Genomic DNA, 26,288 nt, shown 5'->3' with positions numbered 1-26,288 from the left:
GGCCGCCCGCCCCCTTCCAGCAAGGCCACGCCCAGCGGAACGCCTTGACCCGGCGGGAGCCGGGCGCGCGCTGCCCGGCCTCGCTCCCCCGCGCGGTCGCGGACACGGAGGGGCGGCGGTGAGGAAGCCGCGAGCCGCCAGGCGGATTCCTGGGTGCAGAGCGCCGTGAGCAAGGGCCAGAGCGGCCGGGGCCCTGGCTGCCGGGGCGACCTGCCCGAGGTGCGCACGGGACCGGTGGAGAGTCTCGACGGTCTCCAGAGCTCAAGCAGTTAGGGTCCCTTGCCCGTGTCAGTAAACAGTTGGGGTCCACCCTCCAGATCGTTCTTTAAATGCCCGAATCATAGATTATGGATGGTATTGAAATACGCAAAAAGAAAGGATGAGATGAAACAAGCAATCGTGCTTAGCTGTTAATTACAACTAAACAATATTAATTACCGATCGTCATAAAATGGGTATTTGTAGAGAACAAGGCACTTGGGTTTTTGCCTTATAAACAACTTTGGGGTATGATTTATTTATTTATTTATTTTTTTTTAAGGATTTTATTTATTCATGAGAGACACACAGAGAGAGGCCGAGACACAGGCAGAAGGAGAAGCAGGCTCCATGCAGGGAGCCCGACGTGGGACTCGATCCCGGGACTCCACGATCATGCTCTGGGCCGAAGGCAGCCGCTAAACCGCTGAGCCACTCAGGGATCCCCGAGGTATAATTTATATATCGTGAGATTCACTCATTTTAAGTGAAAAAATGATGTTTGGTGAATAATGATGTTAGGCCTCATTATTTTTATTTATTTTTAGAAATTGACAGCACGTGTAGGGGGGAGGGGCAGACATCCAGGAACAGAGGCTCTCAAGCAGGCCCACCCTCAGTACAGATCCCGAGGACAGGCTCCATGGAAGGATCCCTGAAATATTGACCTGAGCAGAAATCAAGAGTTAGGTGCTTAACGCCCTCAGCCACCCAGGGGCCCCAGGCCTCATAATTTTTTTTTTAAACATTGGCTTATTATTTTGTTATTCAACAAATTTTAGGTTTAATTCTGGGTTTGCCGGTGCCTTAACAATATGATAGAAGGAAGACTATCCTATGAGAATATGTGGGTCGAATGGAAAAAGGAAATTCCTGGTTGCACTTAGTAAATTGTACATATTTTAAAAGATTTTCCAACAACTTTTTGGCTGATGGTTTTAATTGAAATTTCCATTTCCTGCTGTCCAAAAGTTGCTTTTGCAAACTACTGGGAATAGTTTGCACTTCTGTGTTTAGAACGTGGGCCCCAAAGAGTTCATGGATGGGAATTTTCCATGTGAAATACTTAAAAATATGTTGGCAGCCCCTCCCCCTTCTTTAATGGCAAGGTCGAGTTTTTTACAGACACACACAGCACTTTTGGCAACAAAAATCACATCCACATGGAAATAATCCAGATGTATTTTAAAATGGAAGAGTTCTATGTAGTGTATGCCTATATCGTTTTTTGCTCATAATAAGCAGTTTTAAAGGAGTTTATGCTTCATTTTTTTCTTTTTAAGATTTTATTTATTCATAAGAGACACACAGAGAGAGGCAGAGACATAGGCAGAGGGACAAGCAGGCTCCCTGCGTGGAGCCAGATGTGGGCCTGGATCCCAGGACCCCGGGATCATGACCTGAGCCAAAGGCAGACACTCAACCACTGAGCCACTCAGGTGCCCCTTGAAGTTTAACTCTTATTTCTTCAGATCTTCAGCCACATTTTCTCTACAGGGGGAGGGATAGCATTTACTGACAAAGGGATATGCTTAGTTTATTATCACATAGTTGCAAGCAGAACAATTATTTCCTTAGGACGTGCAACTTTTTGTTTTTGGGTGTTAAATAAAAACATTGAAAGCAGCTTCTAACCATTGTCATCAATTGTGAAATTTTTAAAACACGGAAGTGAATAGATATCACATGAGACTTAAATGCACTCTTTCAGTACTTGTAGAGGTTTCCTTCTATGGTCTCCCTTAGGTAAGCTGCTTAGGACAAGATGAGTGGCCAATAACAATTAGGGTAAAAACATTTTTCAGATAGTCTGTGATGATTTTTTTTTTTTTTACTCTTTTAAGGATTTGATCAGATTGTCATTGTTTTTATAACATTATGTGGTGAGAAAAAAAATTCATACCAGCAATGGAATGAGCATTTCTGATGTTATCTTACTCACTTATATTAGCAGCAGTATCTTTAATTCCCAGTTTGTAGGAATCATTCTGCAGCATTAGTTTAAGTTAGTTAAAACTAGCAAATGTAATCAATCTGTACACACAATCAGGCTAACTAAACAGCCAGACATAGTCACAAACTTCAAAAGTGGATACCATCACTGCACATTTCCACTTTGTGGAACTCCCACCCTGTTTTCAGGTATGTTGGACATCACTGAATGTGACATATGGCTCTCTGATATCTGGTCTAAGTGAAAGTGCTAGTGCTAGACAACATATCAAATATTGGTAAGATTTAACTTATTTGACAAGGCAGATAGAATTTCCTTATACCCCAGTAGGCCCTTTATTCCAACACAAACCCCAGAGTGGGTGTACTCCAGTTTAGGAACTGCTGCTCTAGGACCTTCCAGAAGAATGAATTTACTTTGGCCGGAGAAGTTGGTATAGCAACCTCTCTGAGCAGTGACTGGCTGCACAACAGTGGAACAAACTTTTAGGATGTACAAACGTTAGCTCCAGGATGGACCGGGAGGAATCTGAGTAGCCCTGCTCTGGAATCTTCAGAAGTGCCTTTCTCCTTAATGTTTGATTCCTTTTCTTATCCCAGCAGGCAGACAGTTACATTAAACACACACACACACACAAACACTGGAACATTCAACTAGTTTGGTTGTGAGGGGTTGGATTTCAACAGGCGACCTGGAGCAGGGGGTGTTTAAGTGGAGACTGAGTGGATAAGTAGGAGGCAGGGAAAGAACAGGGAACAGTGTTCCAGCAAAGGGAATGTCATATTTGAAGGCTTGTGTTCAGGGTGGCTTGAGGTAAGAGTTAAATAGACTGCCTGCATAGTGACTGCATCCAGGGAGAGAAAGACACCTGTCACTTTGTATGTGATGCCATGAAGGACAGCCTTGCCCTTCCCAGCTGGTAACTATGTACCCCTGAAACAGAGTTGGAGTTAGTGGTTAACACGGTGAGCTCTGGGGCTCACTTGCCTTGGGTTGGTCTCCCCACTCTGTCGCTCTGGGACTCTGAGCAAGTTATTTCATCTTGTTTTCTTATGGGGACCATAAATGTTGGTATGTCATAGAGGTGGCATGAGGATTGAGGTAATTAATGCATGTAGAGTCTAGTCCAGTGTCTGGCACATGGTGCTCAATAAATATTACTATTTCCCTGCCCCACCACCAACCATTGTGGTTGTTGTTTTTTCTGCTTCAGAAAAGCTCAGGGGAAGATCTAGTTCTGCCAGAGAAAACCAGAAGGATCACATGGCCCCAACAAGCAAAATTTCATTCCCTGACTTCAACTGGGCTGAAATTTAAAACCTTCTGTACTCACTGTAAATCTCTGCCCTACCACCTGTCATCCTCAACAAATGTTCTCCCTCCCATTCCTTTCTTTCTCGGAAAATGAAAGCAGTCAACGGATCAGACTTCAGCTTGCTACCACCCAAATCTCAAAATCCCTTGGACCTACAACCCTTCTTTCTTTCCTTCTATTGCTGAGAACCCATTTTTCCTTTGGTCAAACAATAATCTACCCATCTGGATCTGTAAGCAACTCCCCTTTAGGGATGGCTTTCCATTGATTCTTTTTCCCTTCCCCCATGACTTGATCTTCTCTCTTTGGTCCCTTCTTATGAACAATGAAACACACTCAAGTCTCTCCCATCTTAAAAAGGCATGTCCTTCACTCTCTCCAGAAGCTGTCCTTTGCCCTACCGCTCATAGCCAGATTTAGCTACATTCATCCATACCTATCTGTGTTTCTTCACTGCCTGGGTATTCCTGAGTCTGGCTTTGTGCCCCCACCATTGTGCTTGCCCCATTCTCACCAAGACACCAGCTAATTGCTAGTATTCAAACTCATTAGACTCTGTAGCCTTTGTCATACTTCACTTCTCAAAAGCATTTAGTAAATCTCATTCCTTGTTCCCCAAGATTTCTTCCCCCTCCAAAGATTTTCTTTATTTATTTGAGAGAGGAGGGAGGGAGGGAGGGAGAGAGAGAGAGAGAGAGAGAGAGAGAGAGAGAGAGAGAGAATATGACCTGGAGGGAGAGGGAGAGGGAGTGGGAGCAAGAATATGAAGCAGACTCCATGCACTGGATGCAGGACTCGATCCCATGACCATGAGATCATGACATGAGGTGAAACCAACAGTTGGCTGCTTAACCGACTGAGCCACCCAGCTACCCCCTACCCCACCCTGTTCTCTTCTTTGGGTCTCATGATTTCTGTCATTGGCCTTTCCTTCTACTTCTCTGGGCTTTCTTCTCAATCTCCATTGCAAACCCACTCCACTGCTGGGCACTTAAATGTTAGTGTCACTCGCTGCTTTGTCTTAGCCCCCTTTCTTCTCATGTTAAGTGATATCCCCTCATGGTCTCCTCCCCTGTATGAGTTCATTAGCTGTCATTTATGCTGATGGCTCCCCAAATTGTCTTTGGCCTTGATCTGGCTTCTGATAGCCAGATTTTACATCTATCAATGTGCTGGATGTAGTCTCTGTTATTTTGCTCCCCATATGAGAAGTCCACTTCCAAGTCCAAATCCTTATGTGTGATCTTTCAGTCCCGACTACAAGCAATTCCAAAGCTTTGCCTGGCAGGTGTCACCTGCCCTCCCCACACTAGACTTGGTGCACAGCTGTCGGTTCACAGCCCCCCTCCCCCAGAGCTTTCCGGGTCTGCTCTGAAACTGGGTCCCAGTACACCGATGGCAGGGAGAAACCCAAGAAAGAGGCAGACCACTCCAGCCTGGTAGGTGGAAGTTTTCATAAACAAAGAGAATTTATACCTGATGCTTGGCTCTGGCAGTAGCAGGACAAATGGATCCCCACACCTGCCCTAACACCAAATCTTGAAAGTTGATAAAAGACACACACACACACACACACACACACACACGATGCAGGTGTTCCTGACACTGTATCACCATCTCAAGGCTGTGTCTTGGGATCAGCCTCTGGGCAAGCATACCCACACTCCGAAAACAGGGGAGGTGGGGAAGAGGAGCCTCTGAGTGTTGGGGTCCCCAACTAACGCTTTTCTCTACCTTCTTGAACATATGAAATACGGTTTAAAAATTTTTTTTGAAATATGGTTTTAATAAGTTTTAATATCCTAATTTGCTAATTCTATTTATTGTTTGTATTGATTTATTTTCCTTCTCATTATGGGTTGTATTTTCCATGCCTCTTTGTATGCCTGGTAATTTTTGATTGCATGACAGACAATGTAAATTTTTCATTATTGAGTGCTAGAAATTTTTGTATTTCTATAAATATGCCTGAGTTTTGTTCTGGGATGCAGTTTGGTCACCAGGAAATAGTTTTGTCCTTTTGAGGCTTGCTTTTGTTAGATGGTGCTAGAGAAATGTTTAATGTGGGGTGAAATTTGCCCTGTTGATATACTCCTGAGTACTCTTCCCGATGCCCCATGAATTATGAGGTTTTCCACACTGGCTGGTGAACTGTTCCCAGCCTGTATGAGCCCTAAGAATTGGTCCCTTTGTTTTTTGGGGGAGTGGTTTTTTCCTTAGCTTCAAGTTTCTTCCTGACACTTGCTCTGATCAGTACTTAGCCAGATATTTCAGGGAGACCCTTTTCAGACCTCCAGAGCTTTCTTTCTCTGTGCAGCATTCTCTTCTCCCTGTCAGATTTAACTGCCTCAGCTTTCTGGGGCTCCTAGTTCCATATCCTCAATTCACAGGGCTCTGGGTTCCTCCTCTCTGTGCTGAGGGCTGGAAATTATCTCCAGGAAGTCAGTTTATGCAATTACAGAGCTTATCTCATTTGTTTTTCTTCTCTCAGGGAGTATTGTCCTGAAATACCTATTTTCTAATATGTATCTAAAATATATTTTGTCTTTTTGTTTATTGGTAGTTTCAGGCAGCAGAGTAAATCTGGTCTGCATTACTCCATCATCATAGCCAGAAGCAGAAGCCCCCAAATTGTACTGTTTTGTTTTGTTTTAGATACTTTTTCCTCTCCATTTTTTTCTGCTTTTTCCTCATTAGTAAAAGTTGTACTTCCTGGATTCACCCTTGATATCTCTTTTCTGTTCTCTGTAGTTTTTATCTCTTTGTACTTTCACTCTTGGTTCTGAAGGATTTACTTGATTTCTAATGAAATATTTATTTCTGCAATTTATGTGTTTAATTTTCAAAAGCACTTTATTATTCTTTTTTTAAAGATTTTATCTATTTATTTGAGAGAAAGAGAGAGAGAGAGAGAGAGATCACAGAAACAGAGGGACTGAGCAAGGAGCCCGACTTGGGGCTTGATCCCAGGAACCTGAGATCATGAGCTGAGCTGAAGGCAGATTCTTAACCAACTAAACCACCCAGGGGCCTCCTTTATTGTTCTTCTTTCAAAAAAAAAAAAAAAATAGCATCCTGTCTTTGTTTTATGGATGCTCTAACATGTCAAACCTTTTAGAATTTGTTTTTTTCTGACATTCTCATCTTTCCAACATTCTTTTTCTTCAAGAGGCAATTTGTTCTGTTTGCTTATTTTTGTCTTTCCCCCTTATGTTGCTAGTTTTGCTAGTTTTTCTCATTGTCTGGTAATCTTTTACTGTCCATTTATATTGAAAAGGCCAAAGGCTGTTTTCTTGGGCACCATAACTGATGGTGTCTTATTTATAAGATAAGTTGTTGTGTGTTAGAGGCAAATAAGAGTTTATGAACCCACGAAAGAAGAGTCTTCTCAGTACAACTGCTGAGACCACAGAATTGTGAGCTTGAGGTAAAAGGGAAGCAGTGGTGAGCCATGTGTACCCATCTGTTTCTTACCTCATTTTGATCATTTGCAAAGCTTATTTGCTGCTTCAGGAATGAACCCAGATAATCTCCATCCTAAGCAGTGACCCAGTCCTCATTTTCCAATTTTTGGACCTGGACCAGACTTTATCATTTGGCTTTGCATATACTAATGCTACAGGTGACCAATCCATGGCACCTGGCATCCCCTTTACTTGTCTGGGTCCAGCAGCCTGCTTTTTTTTTTTTTTGTGGCCAGCACCTGTACCTTTTTTGGATGTGGGCCTTTGGAATCTTAGGAATGAGATGTGGAGGTATAAGTGCCCCAGCTGCCTATACTGGCCAGCATATTTCATTTTTAAAATATTTTACTTATTTATTTATTTAGAGGGTGTGCACATGTGTGAGTGGGGGGAGGGGGAGAGGGAGAGGGAGAGGGAGAGAGAATCTCAAGCAGACTCCGTGCTGAGTGTAGAGCCCAACGCAGGGCTTGATCTCACCACCCTGAGATCATGACCTGGGCTGAAATCAAGAAGCAGACGTTTAACTGACTGAGCCACCCAGGCACCCCTGGCCTGTATACTTCTGAGGAATGTGCTCTATACCATTTCCTTCTGCGTCTCCATGGGGTTAAGATTTACCATGCACTTTGATAGCTGGCTTGTTGGAAGTCTTTCCTTCCATGTATCACTTCCCCTCTGCTTTGGTACTGTCCTGCACCTCCCCAAAAAACCACATGCTCTCAGTTGTCATCTCAGGATCTTCTTGGCAGGGGAGAGGGGTCCCATTAAGACCAGTGATGATATGGATCAAAGGTTGACACCCTTCCCATAGCTTCTTACACCGAAAGCCCTACTCTTCTTCTCTCTCTAAAAATTCAGTAGAGAGATTGATAAAGAGGAGCAAATTCCCACACCTGTGCTTCTCATACTGTGTTCGATCCCACTCTGGCAGGAAGAATTCAGACACCCAGCATGTGGCAGAGTTGTCTCTTACTCAGACTGTTAAACCACAGTGAATACAAATCTCTGAGACGAGTTGAAATGTAGGCTCCAGCTGTCACAAAGAATCTCTTCTCTGATATTGGGGTTTCTTATCTGTTTATATCTACCAAATAAGGTAATTTTCTGCTCCTGCAAGAACAGAAAGCCACAGGAATGCAAAAATCTGCAGATGTGATAGTCAATTAACAACTTAGGCACTTTTCAGGCAGTGATTCTCCGATGTTGGTGTGCATTAAGATCACCCGAGGGCTTGGAAAAACATTAAAATACAGTCCTCACCCATAGTCTCCCATCCACTTGGTCTGAGTGGGCCCAGAGTTTGCATTTCTAGTAAGTTTCCAGGTGATTGTTACTGTCCAGGGAATATACTTTAAGAACAAGGAATCGATGTTTTTCTCCCCCCTAGCTTAGATGATCATAATTTACAGTCTGTTCCTTTCATGGAACCTTCTGATACGATCTGTACAGTTTTCATGTAATTGTATTATAGCTAGTTGACTGTCAAGGTCTTTTATTGGTGATGAAAGCTATTTAGAGTTTTCTACTTATATAGTTACCCTTGGGCTAGCATATTCAACATTAGCAGTTCTCTTAACCTAGTAAAATATTAATCAACTTCATCTAATTTTTAATTTTTATTTTATTTTATTTATTTTATTTTATTTTATTTTATTTTATTTATTTTATTTTATTTTTTTATATTTTTTGCTGTGGAATGGTTGTAATATCCTCTCTGGGTTTCAGCAGTGGCTTACTCTTGTCTTAGTGAAAGCATCCTACCTTCTCGTCATCTCTAAGACTCTTGGCCGTGGTTTAGGAGGGAGGAAGGGGGTAAGGGGGGACGTGGGGTAGGGAGAGGAAAGAGAGAAAGAAAGGAGTAGGGAGGGCAGCCAGGGTTTGCATATTTCTGGGGAAATGCAAACCCTTGTTTCCAGTTGGAGGGTACAGAGGGCCAGGGGAGAGGAGAGCCCTGGCTCTGGTGGCAGCTCCACATCCCCAGACCTCATGAAGGAGCTAGTGCTGGAAGTTGGCCCCAGGTAAACAAAAGAGAATCCTGGGAATCCAAACAAAAGCCCAAAGCTAAGGCCTTTTTTCTAGAAAAAGTCCTCTTTGTCATCCAGGGAGCCACTCTGCAGTCTGCCCCTCTCACCCTCCCTTGTCTGAATTCACAGCAAAATAAATAGCTAGACAGCTTCTCTCCCAGTGAGGTTGGTGGTCTCACACATCCTGGCCTTGAGCGCCTGTCAGCTGTTGTCTTTCCCTTCTCGTTCTTCTGCAGACTTAATCATGTTCTTGGGCAAGTCATCTCCCATCTGTCTGCTGGAACCTTCTGGACTGTGCATCCCATGTGTTCTTGATGGTTACCTTGAATTCAGTCATCTCACACCCAAAAAGCTTCGGCATGCGAGCCTGCTTTGGGGTCAGCACACAGCCCTCCTTGCACACCTCCTAGTTGGACAGCAGGGTCACCACACCTCTCCTGAGAGCACATCTCTCTGCTGTGGCTCCATGGGGACTGGGGGGACTGCTCCAGGGGCCCCCAGTCCAGGCTCATGGTGAGTGTTACTTGGTTTCCAGCTCTAGTGAAGTCCATTTCCATGTGTTTCGTGAACCACCCATTCACTTCCTCCTTAGTTCGGTTGGTGAAGTGGAGACTGACTTCACCCCTCAACTTCTTGCTGACCTGATGCAGGTTGTCTTTGTAGTCGTTAAATGGGCTTCCACCTAAGGCCACCGTCATCGCTTTGTTTTTGCCAAAGAACATCCAGCTGTGCTTCCAGGCATTCTAGATGTCTTTCAACTGGCTTTCTTCACATTGGCCACGGAGAAGATGAAAAGGTATTTTTGTACATGTCCACACATTTCCGAAGCTCTTCTATCAGGTTCCGTTTCAGTTCTAAGCCTTTCTTGGCAGTTTTGGTTAAGGAAACTTTCTTGTTGTGATCTGATTTGGGCACAGAACTGCAGGCAGATGCCGTGGAAGGTGATCTGCATCATTTAACTTAATCTTTTTTAAAAAAGATTTTGAAAAAAAAATAATAATAAATAAAAAAGATTTTGTTTTTAAATAATCTCTTCACCCAATATGGGCCTCAGACTGACAACACCAAGATTAAATCATGTGCTCTACCAACTGAGCCAGCCATACGCCCCCTAATTTAATTTAATTTAATTTAATTTAACTTAATTTAATTTAATTTTTGTGTTGTTTCCCCCTCCACTTAATTTTATTTATTTATTTTAAATATTTTATTTATTTATTCACGAGAGACACAGAGGAGAGGCAGAGACACAGGCAGAGGGAGAAGCAGACTCCCTCTGGGGAGCCCGATGTGAGACTCAATCCTAGGACCCCAAGATCACAACCTGAACCAAAGGCAGATGCTCAATCACTGAGCCACCCAAGTGTTCCCCCCTCTATGTTTAATTTTAAACACAGATGAGCAATCTCATTCTTTTCAGTTGTAACAATTAGCACATCCAAATCATATTGCAAATACAGTACAGATTCTGTCAAAAGTTATGAAGTGTCTCCTCTTTCAGGACACTTTTTACACACGTAAAGTGACAGGTCTTGAAAGAAAAGTTCTGCTCTCTTCCTTAATTCTGATGCATTTGCACCATATTTGCCAGAATCAAGAAGGTCTTCTGAGGAGTTTCTGGGAAATTCTCTGGGTACTGATGCCAGGAGAGGGTTGAGAGATGAAAAGGGAAAGCTGTCAGCTGGGTGGCCAGCGGTTGGGAGCCAGGAGGATCACCAGCAAAGCCCAACTACATGGTAGAGACCTGGAGGGTCCAGGGTCTGGGCAGGTCAGAGAGGAGGAGTGGGAAAGCAAGGGCAAGTTGGCTTGGAGAGGAGAGGGCTGGTGAGAAAAGAGGCCAGGAGAAGCAAAAAGCAGCCCCTGAGCTGTAAGGAGCAGAGCAAAAGTTGTCTCCATAAACTCTTATCATGAAATACAATACAGTTTTATGATATAAACACTGTGGCATTCAGTGGCTGTGTTGAAGAGCAAGATATGAAAAAGAAATTTAGAGCTTATTTTGTATGAGACATTGTTAGGTGGGTGGGTCAAGTTCATTATCGCTTACACCACATGGGCCATTTTCCTGTAGCCTCTGTTACAGATCTCCTTAGGTTCACTTGTAGTGAAGGAGGAGGAGGGGAGGAGAAGAAAGATAGGGCTTTATCGAGGAATGGTATTTTTTTTTTTAAGATTTTATTTATTTATTCATGAGAGACACAGAGAGGCAGAGACACAGGCTGAGAGAGAAGCAGGCCCAATGTGGGACTGGATCTTGGGACCCTGGGATGATGACCTCAGCCAAAGGCAGATGCTCAAACACTGAGCCACCCAGGCATCCTTATTTATTTATTTGAGAGCGGGGGGTGGGGGGGAAGCCCTCAAAGAGTGTGCATGAATGGAGGAGGCAGTGGTGGGAGGAGCAGAAGAAGAGGGAAAGAGAGATTGCCTCAGCAATCCCAGCACGGAGAACAATGCAGGACTCGGTTCCATGACCCTGAGATCATGATCTGAGCTGAAACCAAGAGCTGAATGCTTAACCGACCGAGCCCCCCAGGTTCTCAGAAATGTAATTTATTTGATGACAAATACACAATAAGTTACATTTGTTCTTCAAAATTGAATATGCTCACTACATTGTAAATGAACATATTTCATATGGCCCATGGTCTCTACTTCGCTATCCTGCCCGCTGCTTCCTGGCAGGATATTCAATAAACTTCTGCCTTCTTTGCTCTGTCTGGGGCGAATTCTTTTTTTTTTTTTTTTTTTTTTTAAGATTTCATTTATTTATTCATGAGAGACACAGAGAGAGAGAGAGAGAGGGGCAGAGACACAGGCAGAGGGAGAAGCAGGCTCCACGCAGGGAGCCTGATGCAGGACTCGACCCCAGGACTCCAGGATCACGCCCTGGGTTGAAGGCAGGTGCTAAACCATTGAGCCACCCAGGGATCCTTGGGCGAATTCTTTGCCTGTGCTGCCGGCTTCCACCAAGTTGTTGGGTCACTCCAAATTTGGTGGCCCCTGTCCAACTGGGGGAACCCCACATTTGGTGACCCATATGGGGAGACTTTGTAGCCATCCCCTAATTTGGTAGGCCCTGCATGGTGAGAGCCTTTGCTGGCCCTGGGTGCTCCCTGTATATTCTCTTGGAAATTTTCAGGACATTTCTTTGGAGGACTGTACTTCTCAGGCTCCTTGGGGACCCGCCAACCTCCGACCTCTGGCCAAGGTGCCTCGTTGGTGAAGATCTGAAGCCCCGGGGAACCACCTGGATTGCCCTCACCCAAAAATGTGAGGGATTTCCCATTTTGCCCTGGGGAGGGAACTTTCCCTCCCTCTTCTTTCTCTTTGGGGCCCTTTGGCAGGCTAACCCTAGCACCTCCCAGACAACTGAAGGTCTCTGGTCAGGGTGGCTCCCCAGTGTGCTCTGAAGGTCTGTGGGTGAACAGGTTGGGCTGTCCGCACCTGTGAGGGCAAAAGGGTGAATCCGCACATGTTATGGCCTCGGTTGGGACCCTTTCCTGATGCTGGAGAGAGAAAGAGGCCCATGTCCCTTTGCTTCTGTCTTTATCACAGGAGTCTACCTTGTATTAGGGTTTTCTCTCTCCCTCTTTTATGGAGATAAGGTGGCCGAGAGACAGCCTGAGAAAGAATCTCAGCCACGAATTTTGCATTTTATTTTTATTTTGTAAAGATTGTATTTATTTGTTCATGAGAGACACACAGAGAGAGGCAGAGGGAGAAGCAGGCTCCCTGGGTGGGGAGCCTGATGTGGAACTTGATCCCAGAACCCGGGGATCACAACCTCAACCTGAGCCGATGGCAGATGGTCAACCACTGAGCCATCCAGGTGCTCCTGTTTAACCTTTAGAGGAACTGCCAGACTTTTCTGAAGTGGCCGCCTATTTTACAATCTCACCAGCGATAAATGGGGCTTGATTTTTCTGTATCTTTTTGAACACTTATTAGAGGTCTCTTTCATTATAGCATCCTAGCGTGTAGCGTGGAATCTCATTGTGGTGTGAATTTCCTTCCCCTGATGGCTACTGAGTAACTTTTCTTTATTATTTTCTTTTTTTTTTTTAAGATTTATTCATTCATTCATTCAGAGAGAGCGAAGAGAGAGGCAGAGACACAGGCAGAGCGAGAAGCAGGCTCCATGCAGGAAGCCCGATGTGGGAATCGATCCCGGGTCTCCAGGATCACACCCCAGGCTGCAGGCAGCACTAAACCGCTGCGCCACCGGGGCTGCCCCTTCTTTTTCTTTTCTTTTCTGAGTAACTTTTCATGTGCCTCTTGGCCATTTGTGTATCTTCTTTGGAGGAATGTCTATACCGATTCTTTGCCCATTTTTCAGTTGGGTTATTTGACTTTTTATTACCTTTGAGACTCTTGAAAGCTCTAGTTCTTCTACCCAACCCAACACCCACCCACCCCCACCCAAGAAAAAAACCCTCAAATTAAGAAAATCTGAAGTTTAGAACTGGACTCTGGGGTCAACTCAGGACAGGATCAACAGGTGACCATGAGGAAGAAGAGGTGCAAGATCACCCAGAGCTTACTTCCCCGCAGCTCACAGTGACACTGGACTTACCCCCTTTTAATAATTAACTTTTATGTCCAAGGGGCTTTTGTACACTTCCAGGAACCCACCTGAAATTGTTACTTGTTCTGAAGCAGTTAATGATAAAATCTTCACATTCTGCTTTTATTATATGAAAAGATGAGTTTTACAGATTAGAGTTCCCCAAACACTTGAAGAATGAGAAAAACTTAAGCAATTAAGCTCTTCCAAATGAAAACTTGATGGAAATTGTGAGCCACATTATGAGACACTTTTATTTTTATTTTTTAAAAAATATTTTATTTATTCATTCATGAAAGACACAGAGAGAATGGCAGAGACACAGTCAGAGGGAGAAGCAGGCTCCATGCAGGGACCCAGATGCGGGACTCGGTCCCGGGACTCCAGGGTCACGTCCTGAGCCAAAGGCAGAAGCTCAACCACTGATCCACCCAGGTGTCCCATGAGACACTTTTAAATGCTTTAAGCATCTTAAAAATCTGATACACATGAATATAAAGATTACCAAATATTTGGTAGGAAATCCTGAAAAAACCTTTTTGGAAAAATACCAAATGTAATGGATCTAAATTTGCTTCCTCATTATCTTTGCTCTTCCTCTTATTCTCTCTTTTGCATTTTGCTTCCCTGGGGTTCTGGAGGCCTTCCCTTTGCCTCCCCGGATCCACTGTCTCCTCAGCTGCCCTGGTCCATGTTCTGGGTGCTTTGGGAGACTCGTTGTATTAAGGTGCATCAACGGAGTCCTTTACCCCTGTCTTTGATTGGGTTTTGTCAGTGGCAGGCATCGGCCTGAGATCTGAGGGTGGGGGAACAGGGAGGTGGGCTCCTTTCCAGAGGAGTTGCTGTGAGTTGTCTGTGTCCCTCAAGAGGTTGTATACCCTGTCGCTGTCCCCAGCTCTCTGTGGAGAAAGTGATCCTCCCCCTCTCCTTCAGGCCTGACCTAGTCAGCCCCCCATGCTAGCCTCTTGCTACTGTATTTTTCCCCGTTGGTCAACCCTGCCCACCCCTCTATCAATAGTACCTTCACTCCATGCTTCTCAGTCACTCCATTGGAGGGTGCCATCTCTTCCCTGATAGGTCCTTGACTTATAGACTGATCCTTTGCCTGACTTGGAGAGGCAGAGTGATCTTTGCTGACCAGACAGGTGACCAATACAGATTAAGAGTTGAAGGCTCAGAATCAGGGACAGAAGCTGTGGCTATCATCCAGAAGATTCCGTCCAAGGTCAATAGGCTCTTTATGGTTTTTTGACCAGCTTTTGTCCATTACATGAGGATCTCTGGCCAGGTTATTGGCTCTAGCTGATCATTTTTGCTTGGATTTTTTGGTGTGTGTGTCCTTAGTCTTAGAATTTTTTGAAAAACAAGGCTCTTTGAATATCTTATCTTGAAAGTAGGGCCCAAGTGTTTGTGATGCAACCAACATAGCACATTCTGCAATTGCTTTCTCCTGCCTGGAATTTACTGTGATCTGTCATATGACCTATTTACGTATGGTTCTTGTCTACTGTGTTAGAGTTCTGTAGAGAAATGGAACCAAGCAGATTTGTTGTAAGAATTATCTCAGGATTGTGGAGGTGGAGGAGTCCCATGATCTGCTCCCTGCAAGCTGGAGGCCCAGGGTGGGAGTGGGGGGTAGGTTTCAGTCCAAGCACAGAGCAAGACCAATGTCACAGCTCACAATAACTTCTCCCTGGCACTAAGTGGTTACTAAGTAAACAGTTGTTGAGTGAATGAGACTGGCTCATGTCTCACTGAATTTGATGAGAACTTGAAACCTGGGATGGTGCATGGTCAGTGGGTTCATGGCTAAGCTTAGGACTTAAGCTGGGACTTAAGCTGGGACTTAAACTGGAACTTAAACTGGGACTTAAGCTGGGACTTAAACTGGGACTCAATCCCAGGAGGCTGTATTAGCTATCTATTGCTGCATAACAAATAACCCCACACCTAAAAGCTTCAAACAACATTTATTATGTCATAGTTTCTATGGATGAGGAATTCAGTCCAGCTTAGCTGGTTTCTCTGTTTAAGGCTTCTCAAGGTGTCAGCCAGGGCCAAAGTCAACTGGGGAAGAACCCATTTTTAAGCTCATATAGTTGGAAGAATTTCATTTTTTAAAAGATTTTATTTATTTATTCATGAGAGAGGCAGAGACACAGGCAGAGGGAGAAGCAGACTCCCTGGGGGGAGCCCGATGTGGGACTTGATCCCAGGACCCCGGATCATGACCTGAGCTGAAGGCAGAGGCTCAACCACTGAGCCACCCAGGTACCCCAAGAATTTCATTTCTTTAGGGTCATTGGACTAAGGGCCTCTAGTCTTTGCTGGCTGTTGACTGGAGGCACCCTCAGGTCCTTGCCACCTGGGCCTTTCTACCATGGCTGCATGCTTCTTCAATGTGTATAAGCCATGAAGGCCATAAGGAGAGTCTACTAGTAAAATGGAAAGTACCATCACCTGGAATTTAAATACGGAAGTGGCATCCCATCAACTTTGTCACATTTTGTTGAGTGATGGGTACCATCCATACTCAAGAGGAGGGGATTACTGAAAGGGGTGACTTACCAGGAGATGGGGATCATGGGTGCCCTTCTTAACCTGCCTGTCACAGGTGGGTATGAGCAGACTCTGGAGCCAGGCCACCAAAGTTCAAATCCCGACTTGTCATTTCTTTGCTCTGTGACCTTGGGAAAGTTACTTAGTCTCTTTGTGCTTCAGTTTCAACTTTTGAAAAGATGAGGCAAATAATAGTATCTGCTCCATAGGATTGTTGTGGGAACTAACTAAAAATGTGAAAATGCTTAGCACTAGGCCTGCACACAGAGATTGCTAACTAGGGATTAGCTGTTTTCCTGCTCCACTGGGGCAGGTGTGCAATGGGGTCTCCAAAGGAAGGGGAGTCACAGCTACCCCGTGTTTCCTGTTTTTGTAGCATTGTTCAATCCAACCTTGAGTGTGTTCTTGCCATGATTTTTCCTGCTGGGAGGCTTTACTCCCATTGTGAAGTCTTTTTGGTGTATTTTTAGGCACAAACGGGTGGGGGGGGGGAGTTAATCTGGGCTCTTAAAGGGCTAGCCCACTAGTAGGGGACTGTTTCACAAAGACTTCTTTTTTTTTTTTTTTTTTTTTTTTAATTTTTTATTTATTTATTTATGATAGTCACAGAGAGAGAGAGAGAGAGGCAGAGACACAGGCAGAGGGAGAAGCAGGCTCCATGCACCGGGAGCCCGATGTGGGACTCGATCCCGGGTCTCCAGGATCACGCCCTGGGCCAAAGGCAGGCGCCAAACCGCTGCGCCACCCAGGGATCACAAAGACTTCTGATGGGCGTGGACACAAAGGCATTGGTGGGGGGTCTGCTTGGTCTAGACAGGAGCCGTGAGGCAGCCAGGAGACAGATATGAACTTGACTCCGGGAGAAAATTGCAGGGAGTCTCCGTTGCTTGAGGCAGATTTTTTTTTTCTTCCCCTTTTCTTTTTCAGGGAAGTGGCTTGGGTTGAGCATTGTCTGAACTAGAGAATTCAGGATCTAGCTTGCAGAGAAGCCTGTTGCTGAGGAGAGGGTGGCATCAGGTTCCATACAGTGACCTGGGACCTCCTGTTCTCCCTCCTTCCCATTTAAAGCACCAAAAAGAGGTCATACCTGGTCAGGATAAAACAGCAGAGCGTTGGGGCACCTGGGTGGCTCAATGGATTAAGTGTCTGCCTCCGGCTCAGGTCATGATCTCAGGGTCCTGGGATCGAGTCCTGCGTTGGGCTCCGCTGCTCAGCGCGGAGTCTGGTTGGGATTCTCTCTCTCCCTCTGTCCCTCCCACTCATTCTCTCTTTTCTCTCAAATAAAATCTTAAAAAAAAAAAAAGAAGAAAAATCAATAGATCCTTTCACTGCAGTGTCAGTTTCCTGTGGCTGCCTTGGGAAATCACAGCAAACTGAGTGGTTTAAAATGACAGAAATTTACTTTCTCAGTGTCCTAGAGACTAGAAGTCTGAAATCAAGATGTGGCAGGGCTGTGCTCCTTCCAAAGGCTCTGGGGGAGGATCCTTCCCTGCTTCCTCCTCCTTTCTTTTTCCTTTTTTTTTTCTTTCTGATTTTAAGTAGGCTCCCCACCTCACGTGGGGTTTGAACTCATGACCCCGACATCAAGAGTCACATGCTCTTCCAAATGGGCCGGGCATATGTGCCCTGTCTCTTTCCAGTTTCTGATGGTGACTCGCTATCCTTGACATTTCTTGACTTATAGACGCGTTGCTCTAATCTGCTTACAGAGTCGCATGGCTTTTTCCCTGTGTGTGTCTCTGCATCTCTTCTTACAAAGACACCAGGCAGTGTACTAGGGTCTACCCCAATCTAGTGTGACCTCACCTTAAGTTAATTAATTGCATCTGCCAAGACACTATTTTCAAATAAGGCCACATTCTGAGGTTTTGGGAGGACGTGAATTTTGAGGGGACTTTATTCAACCCAGTACAACTGCGCATCATTTGGTATCCGTCTTCACTAGTTGTAAATCATGTCTCAGTATGGCTCTGAGGTCCTCTGCAATCTAGAGCCATGGACAACTTATTTTATTCTAATTCTGGGATATATTCTTTTTCTTCTCAATTATTATTATTTTTAAGATTTTTTTTTTAGATTTGAGAGAGAGCGAGCGAGAGTGGGAGTGAGAGAGCATGAGCAGGGGGGAGGGGCAGAGGGAGAAGCAGACTCCCCACTGAGCAGGGAGCCCTACGCGGGACTCTATCCCAGGACCCCCGGGATCGTGACCTGAGCCGAAGGCAGATGCTTCACCAACTGAGCCATCCAGGCACCCTATCACTGTTTTTAATGAAGTACAGTTGACATACAATTTTATATTAGTTTCATGATAAGTGTAGTTGTCACCTGTCAATGTACAATATTATTGACTACATTCCTGGTGCTGTACTTTTCATCCGGACCTACTTATTTTATAACTGGAAGCTTGTACCTCTTAATCCCCTTCACCTATTTCACCCATTCCTCCCCCCTCCCCAATCCCTGTAACCACCAGTTTGTTCTCTGTATTTATCATTCTGTTTCTGTTTTTTGTTTGTTCATTTGTTTTGCTGTTTTGGATTCCACATATAAGTGAAATCATATCGTGTTTGTCTCTCTCTATCTAACTTATTTCATTTAGCAGAATATTGTCTAGGTTTATCCATGTTGTCCCAAATGGCAAGATCTCATTCCTTTTTATAGTTGAGTGATATTCCATTGTGTGTGTGTGTCTACAACTTCTTTTTTTTTTTTTAAATTTATGACAGTCACAGAGAGAGAGTGAGAGAGAGGCAGAGACACAGGCAGAGGGAGAAGCAGGCTCCATGCACCAGAGCCCGACGTGGGATTCGATCCCTAGGTCTCCAGGATCACACCCTGGGCCAAAGACAGGCGCTAAACCACTGCGCCACCCAGGGATCCCAACTTCTTTATCCATTCATCTGTTAATGGACACGTAGGTTGCTTCCATAGGTTGATTATTGTAAATAGTGTTGCAATAAACATATGTCTTTGAGAATTAATGTTTTCATTTCCTTTGGGTCAATACCCAGTAGTGAAATTACTGGATCATGTGGTAATTCTATTTTTAATTTTTTGAGGCATTTCTTTACTGTTTTCCACAGTGGCTGCACCATTTTACTTTCCTATTAACAGTGCAAGGGTTTCCTTTCCTCCATATTTTCACCAACCCTTGCTATTTCTTGTCTTTTTGATACTAGCCATTCTGATGGGTGCGAGGTGATATCTTACTGCGGCTTTGATTTGCATTTCCCTGATGATAAGTGCTCTTGAGCATCTTTTCATGCACCTGTCAGCCATTTGTTTGTCTTCTCTGGAAAATTGCCTTTTCAGGTCTCCTGCCCAATTTTTTTTTTCCTGCCCAATTTTATTTTTCATATTACTTTATTATTTTTTTAATCTGTGAGTTTTTTAAAACAATTTTTATTTATTTATTCATGAGAGACACAGAGAGAGAGAGAGAGGCAGAGACACAGGCAGAGGGAGAAGCAGGCCTCTTGAGGGGAGCCCGATGTGGGACTCAATCCCAGGACTCTGGCACCATGCCTTGAGCCAAAGGCAGACACTCAACCACTGAGCCACCCAGGCGTCCCCCTCTGCCCAGTTTTAATCAGATTGCTTGTTTGGCTGATGCTGAGTTGTATAAATTATTTCTATATTTTTGGTATTAGCCCTCTAGGGTTTATTCTTGATTAGGACAAAACTATGGGATAAAGTGAGCCTGTCCTGAGTAAGCAGCCAACAGTGAGTTGTGAGATATACCATCTATAATCCTGCCTCCTCTGAGCATTTGAAATAGCTTTGAAAAATTATTTATTTTTTGAGAGAGAGAGAGAGAGGTGTGGGGGGGGGCAAAGGGTGAGGGAGAGAGAGAATCTCAAGCATGCTCCACACCCAGCATGGACCCCATGCAAGGCTTGAACTCATGACCTGAAATCATGATCTAAGCCAAAATCAAGAGTCCAACTCTTAACTCACTGAGCCACCCAGGTGCTCCTAAAATAGTTTTATAGACGCCCACCAGGTTAGGGTTGGAAGACTCCTTAGATATTATTGCATCCACCTCAAATTGCAACCTAGTTCAGTCCTGACTGTCACCTTCGTACTAGAAGGAGACCATCACTTTCTTAGGCAGCTTCTTCTCTCTTAGACCAAAGGGATGGACACACATATTTTCCTTCCGAGAGCCAAGGTCGGCCTCCTTGAGCCCTGTTGTACTGTTGTGCGCTCTCATTAGCCCTCCGTGAGATGGCCGAGGAAAGGTCAGCCCCCATCATATCTCAGCTTCCTTTATTTTTTTTAAAGATTTATTTATTTATTTATTTTATGATAGAGAGAGAGAGAGAGAGAGAGAGAGGGGCAGAGACACAGGAGGAGGGAGAAGCAGGCTCCATGGTGGGAGCCTGATGCGGGACTCGATCCCAGGACTCCAGGATCGTGCCCTGGGCCAAAGGCAGGCGCTAAACCGCTGAGCCACCCAGGGATCCCCTCAGCTACCTTTAAAAACATTCCCCATCCTGCCACCCTTTTCACAATGTCTGGCAGGTTTTCATGGTGGTACCAGGACTGAAATGTGGATTTCTCTATGTGATCTGACACAGGCCCTGGACCCTTAGGGTTTCCTCTTCCTTTATTTTTTTTTCTTTCAAATTTTTACTTTGAAATAATTTAAAATTGATAGAGAAGTTGTGAGAATCCTACAAAGAACTCCTTTATGTCTTTAACCCAGATGCACCGGTTGGCACTTGGTGTTTCTCTAGAAAAAAGGATGGGCCAATGTCAAGCTCTTGGAGGGCTCAGCAGGTGGTCCTCGTGGCCTGCATGGTGGGATTCGGAGAATGCAGGTACAGGTCACCTAGCTTTCTAGACAGGTTGCACATTGCTACCACAGGCTGAGTTTGACATAAAATACCCTGTCCAGCTCATTTTCAATTCTTGCCTTCTTTGTGTCACTCAGCTGTGAGAAACCTCAATTTATTTATTTTTATTTATTTATTTTATTTTATTTTATTTTATTTTATTTATTTTTTAATATATTTTTTAAAATTTTTATTTATTTATGATAGTCACAGAGAGAGAGAGAGAGGCAGAGACACAGGCAGAGGGAGAAGCAGGCTCCATGCACCGGGAGCCCGATGTGGGATTCGATCCCGGGTCTCCAGGATCGCGCCCTGGGCCAAAGGCAGGCGCCAAACCGTTGCGCCACCCAGGGATCCCCCAAGAAACCTCAATTTAATGAACAACCCCTGGTAAGGATATGTTGTTATCTTTAGCCCACCAGTGCTTGTCAAATTCTTATTGAATGTTTCATCTAACATGCTCATTACTCATCCCAGTTTTGTCTTATCTACAGATTTGAAAGGAATGGCTTCCGGAACTTGTGTTTGTGGATTCGTTATGCTGTGAAGTCATTAACTATTTGCTTTTTTGGCCACAATTCCTTCTTTTTCTTTCTTTTCTAAAAAAGATTTTTATTTTATTTTATTTGTTTAATTAAAAATATCTTATTTATTTGTTCATGAGAGACAGAGACAGAGAGAGAGAGAGAGAGAGAGAGAGAGGCAGAGACATAGGCAGGGAACCTGACATAGGATTTGATCCCAGGACCCCGGGATCACGACCTGTGCTGAAGGCAGATGCTCAACCACTGAACCACACAGGTGCCCCAGATTCTTATTTATTTTAAAGAGAGAGAGCAAGCAAGTGGGGAGAGGGGCAAGCCGACTCTGCACTGACGTGGAGCCCCATATGAGGTTCGGTCCCACCACTCTGAGATCATGACCTGAGCCAAAATCAAGAGTCCGATGCTTAATCGACTGAGCCAACTGGCCACAATTCCTTCTAATTATATTATTGCCTAGGCTATATCTCCTCTTCTTTTCCACATATTTATCACTAAATCATTGTTACGTTCCTTGACTGGCATCTGTATTTATGGGTCTTCTTCCAAACAAGGATCTTATCGTCAAATGTTGAAAAATGATCTGCTATACTCTCTGGGAAAATGCACTGCATGTGTTAGCATACAAATGCTCTGAAAAGTCTTACAATAATAACTTGTTCAAACTAATTTTGTGTAACTGAGTGCTTCCTCAGTTCCTTGATATTCAATCCCTTTTTCATGGTCACCCTTTTGAGGAACCCTAGTGTTATGGGAAGCACAGTGAAGCAGAAGCTGGTCTGTAAGATTTCACTAATTCCCTGTAGAAGTCACCCTGCCCATAGAAAGAAATGAGGCCATGTTGATGGGTTCAAAACTATCCATTCGGTAATTAATCCTAGATATTACCTTTTTTTTTTTTTTTTTTTTTCCTGGTGAATCAGACGTAATCCTAATGGTTAGAATCTTGCTTTTCCCTGTCTTTGGGAAAATATGGTAATTCTTTGTCTGTATCTGCTGTGTTGGCATCTTCTCATTCAGTGTGATTTCCCCAATCTCCCTGACCAAGAGATCAGTCACGTAGTAAGTTCTGTTAGCCTGGGAGGCGGTGCCCAAGTCCAGACCCTGGAGGGGTCTCTGGATAACTCTTCCTGGTAACTCACATTTCTCAGCTCAGTGCCATGGACACAGTAGACTCTTTTTTTTTTTTTTTTTTTAATTTTTATTTATTTATGATAGTCACAGAGAGAGAGAGAGAGAGAGGCAGAGACATAGGCAGAGGGAGAAGCAGGCTCCATGCACCGGGAGCCCGATGTGGGATTCGATCCCGGGTCTCCAGGATCGCGCCCTGGGCCAAAGGCAGGCGCCAAACCGCTGCGCCACCCAGGGATCCCGACACAGTAGACTCTTAATACATGGCCTTCCTTCTAGGCCTGTGTAAGACTTTCAGAGATGGGAACTTGCTGAACATTCCCAACGATGACTGTAAACACCAGTAAGTTGTGTGGGTGCATCCAGGCCACAAGTTATTTTTCCTGACCTTCTGCACTAGTCTGTTCCAGCTGCCATAGCCCAGGCCCACAGACTGGGCAGCTCCAATAGCAGACACTTACTTCTCATAATTCTGGAGGTGGGAGGTCTGAGATTAAAGGGTCCACAGTGTTGGTTTCTCCCAAGGCTTCTCTCCTTGGCTAACAGATGACCATTTTGTGGCCGTGTCTTCACATGGCCTTTCCTTTATATGCACACATCCGTGGTACGTCCTTTTCTTACAAGGACATCAGGCATATTGGATTGGGGCCTACCCATGTGAGATCATTTTTAACTTAGTCACGGCTTTAAAAATTCCACCTCCATGGGGCGCCTGGATGGCTCAGTGGTTGAGGCTCTGCCTTCAGCTCAGGTTGTGATCCCAGGGACTCCCAGGGGAGTCCCACATTGGGCTCCCCATAGGGAGCCTGCTTCTCCCTCTGCCTGTGTCTCTGCCTTTCTCTCTGTGTCTCTCATGAATAAATAAATAAAATCTTTAAAAAAATAAAGACCTTATCTCCAAATACAGTAACATTCTGAGATACTGGGGGTTAGGACTCTAACATAGGGATTTTGGGGTGGACACAATTCAGGTTATAACACTCTATGAATCTCCCCGCCCCATTTTATTCCTCTCTTGAGTCATTTGTATTTGAATCAGAATTCTGTACCTCTGGAATCCTTATCCTGCTTGAATCACTAATCCCTGATCTTGAAATCATCCTTCTTTCTCTAAACAGCTGTCTGCTTTCCTGATGCCTTGAGTATATGCCCACTTGCCCTGTGTCCCATCTTTTCCTGCTGTCAACTTCGACATAACATGTGATGTGTGGTGAGTCCTGGAGCTGCCCTGTGCCTCAGCCATGTCATCTGAAAATACAGGGAGTAAAATGGTGCCACAGCACACAGGGGTGGGACATGGGGGGTGTGGGGGTATGAGAGGATGTAGAGCAGTGCCAGGCACCAAAGTGAGTCCTTAACATATGTTAGAGATTCCTATACTTCTTACATTATTATTTTTATCATGAACAGTCATTGTCATTGTTATGTCCTAGTAAAAGTTCAGGCCATGGAACATATTATGAGACATAAAATCTAGCCCCAAAGCATCATTTCAATGATCTTGTGAATATAGTTTGTCACCACTTAACTGATAAATTCAAGGTTGTTAGTCTTCATTTCAATAAGAAAACACCTTAAAAATTATATATGTCAGATGTTATTTTTTGTACTTCCCACACTTAGTCCCTAATTTTCTTTAAGATACGCATCCTTTTCATCACCTCCCGTGGTGCAGATTAGAACACCAGCGAGGATAGATGTTAAGCATTTTGCCAAGGTCGCTCAGCCAGTAGTGACAAAGTCAGAATTGGCACACAGGCCACGCTGCTTCTAGAGCAAAGGCATCTTCCTCATCTGTATGAGTTTTTGATTGTTGCTTTAACAAACATGAAAATCAATAAAAGGAAACCTCATTTAGAAAAGAGTCAGGAGGCCAGCAGAGGGAGCTCCCATGGCCAGCACTGTCTTCTCTTGCACACCCAGCAGGAAGAGAGGTACCTTGCCCCTTCATGCTACTCACTCTCCCAGCAGGTGGAAGGAGGTTTGCTTATCCCATTGGCAACAGCCAGCCAATGAGAGACAGTCACAGCTCAGCCAATGAAAAGCCACTATTCTTCTAGCTCTGAAAATTTACTCCAATGGGCTTTTTCTTTACAACAGCCCTGCCCACCTCCCCGTCTTTCTCTATAGAAGAGGGTTCTCTCCTTTATTTTCCAGACTTGCCAATGGTTTTGCATTGCAATTCTCTGCCATTCCCAAATAAATCCAGCTTTTGCTGGTAAAATAACTGATAGTTTTATTTTTAAAGTAACACAAAGTGCCACCGACTGTGTGGCTTAGAACCGTAAGGGCATTAGGGCCCACTACAATTATACAGGATAAAGCCTTTATCTCGAGATATTGAATTTAATCCCATTTGCAAAGACCTTCCCCCCCCCCCCCCAAATAAAGTCACATTCACAGATTCCAGGGATTAGGACCTGGATATCTTTTGGGGTGGAGGGAGGGACATTATGTAGCCTACCACATTATTGCCATCCTACTGCCTGATTAATGCCATGCTGTAATGAATGCCTGATGCTTTTGTGGACCAAGGGAAGAAACAGCTTCCATGATGGCCCAGTCATGGGAAAGCTGAGAGGTGCAGAAATCATAGATTATAGAAAAGTCAGCTGCAAATGTTTTAGAATAAATTGGGGCTACCATCGAGGCACAGTAGAGAGGAAGAGGTCCTAAGAATTGGAATTCTGGCTATATAGTTACATGTAAAGATGAAAGAGGAGAGTCATAAATAAATAGTTACCTGTTGAGGGTTTTTGAGCCCAGACCCAAGGAGGATCCGCTCTAAATTTAGATTCTGAGTGGGCATATTGCCAAAGGCAAGTGTTTCCAAGGGGCTAGAAACTTCTAACAAGAGTGGTAACTGAGATCCCAGCACCAGAATGAGCCAAGAATCTTTGTGAGCTCTTGAGAAAGGGGAAGAACAAAGAGGGGCGGGCCCATTGCCCCGGGGTAGAAGGTGTTTTGTAAGTGGAGACCCAACGGGAAGCAAAACTATTCACCTGCTGTTTCTGCTTCTGGCTCGCCATCACAGAGACTGACAGGAAAGGACAGATGGGGTTACATGTCGCCAGGCAAATCAAAGCCAGAGATGGGGCGTAGTAAAGGGGGGACGCTGGAAGGAGCCCCCGCTGTGAAGCTAGAAGACTTTGCAGCCCTGCCTGCAGAGCCAGCCCCTGTGATTACCCTGAGAAATGCAGGGGCGAGGAGGCTCTTGGAGAACCGCCAAGGGGGTGAGGGTGAAGGAAACCCAGGAAACTGCAGATCAGAGTCCTCACATCATTAAATTCTCCGGTGTGATGCACAATGCAGAGAATCCATTAACCATGGCCCAGAGAATAATTTTGAGTTTAGAGAGACTTGCTGGAGATGGAGACTTTGAGTTGAAAAAGCACTCATGAGATTTAGCCAATACTGATATATTGAGTCAGCTCACCAGCCAGCCACTCTGTCTTTCAGTGTTTATCCTCTGTCCTTTTCAAGGAGAATCAAGAGTGTATATCTCTCGGATCCACTGAATTCAATTTTGGGAAATTCCCTCCTGCTCTTCTCCCCTCTCATGTTCCTAGAAGCCAGCCTGGATACAGATCCCCTTGTGTACCCTTCCACCCATCACTTCCCCTAAATGAGGCCAAT

The 26,288-nt window shown here is 44.5% G+C and overlaps 1 long non-coding RNA gene and 1 pseudogene across 1 annotated transcript; one reads left to right on the top strand and one right to left on the bottom strand.

Moving 5' to 3' along the window:
* The first annotated feature begins 13 nt into the window (after nt 1–13).
* On the top strand, nt 14–3,686 carry LOC125754159 (uncharacterized). The gene is made up of 3 exons (XR_007407676.1): nt 14–219; nt 542–709; nt 807–3,686. It is a non-coding gene; the product is annotated as an uncharacterized LOC125754159 (long non-coding RNA).
* A 5,028-nt stretch (nt 3,687–8,714) lies between these two features.
* LOC118352970 (mRNA turnover protein 4 homolog) lies at nt 8,715–25,461 on the bottom strand (annotated as a pseudogene).
* Nucleotides 25,462–26,288: the final 827 nt, after the last annotated feature.

The sequence above is a fragment of the Canis lupus genome, chromosome 31, assembly GCF_003254725.2.
Source record: "Canis lupus dingo isolate Sandy chromosome 31, ASM325472v2, whole genome shotgun sequence".
Taxonomy (NCBI): domain Eukaryota; kingdom Metazoa; phylum Chordata; class Mammalia; order Carnivora; family Canidae; genus Canis; species Canis lupus.
This window is presented reverse-complemented; position numbering and strand designations above follow the sequence as displayed.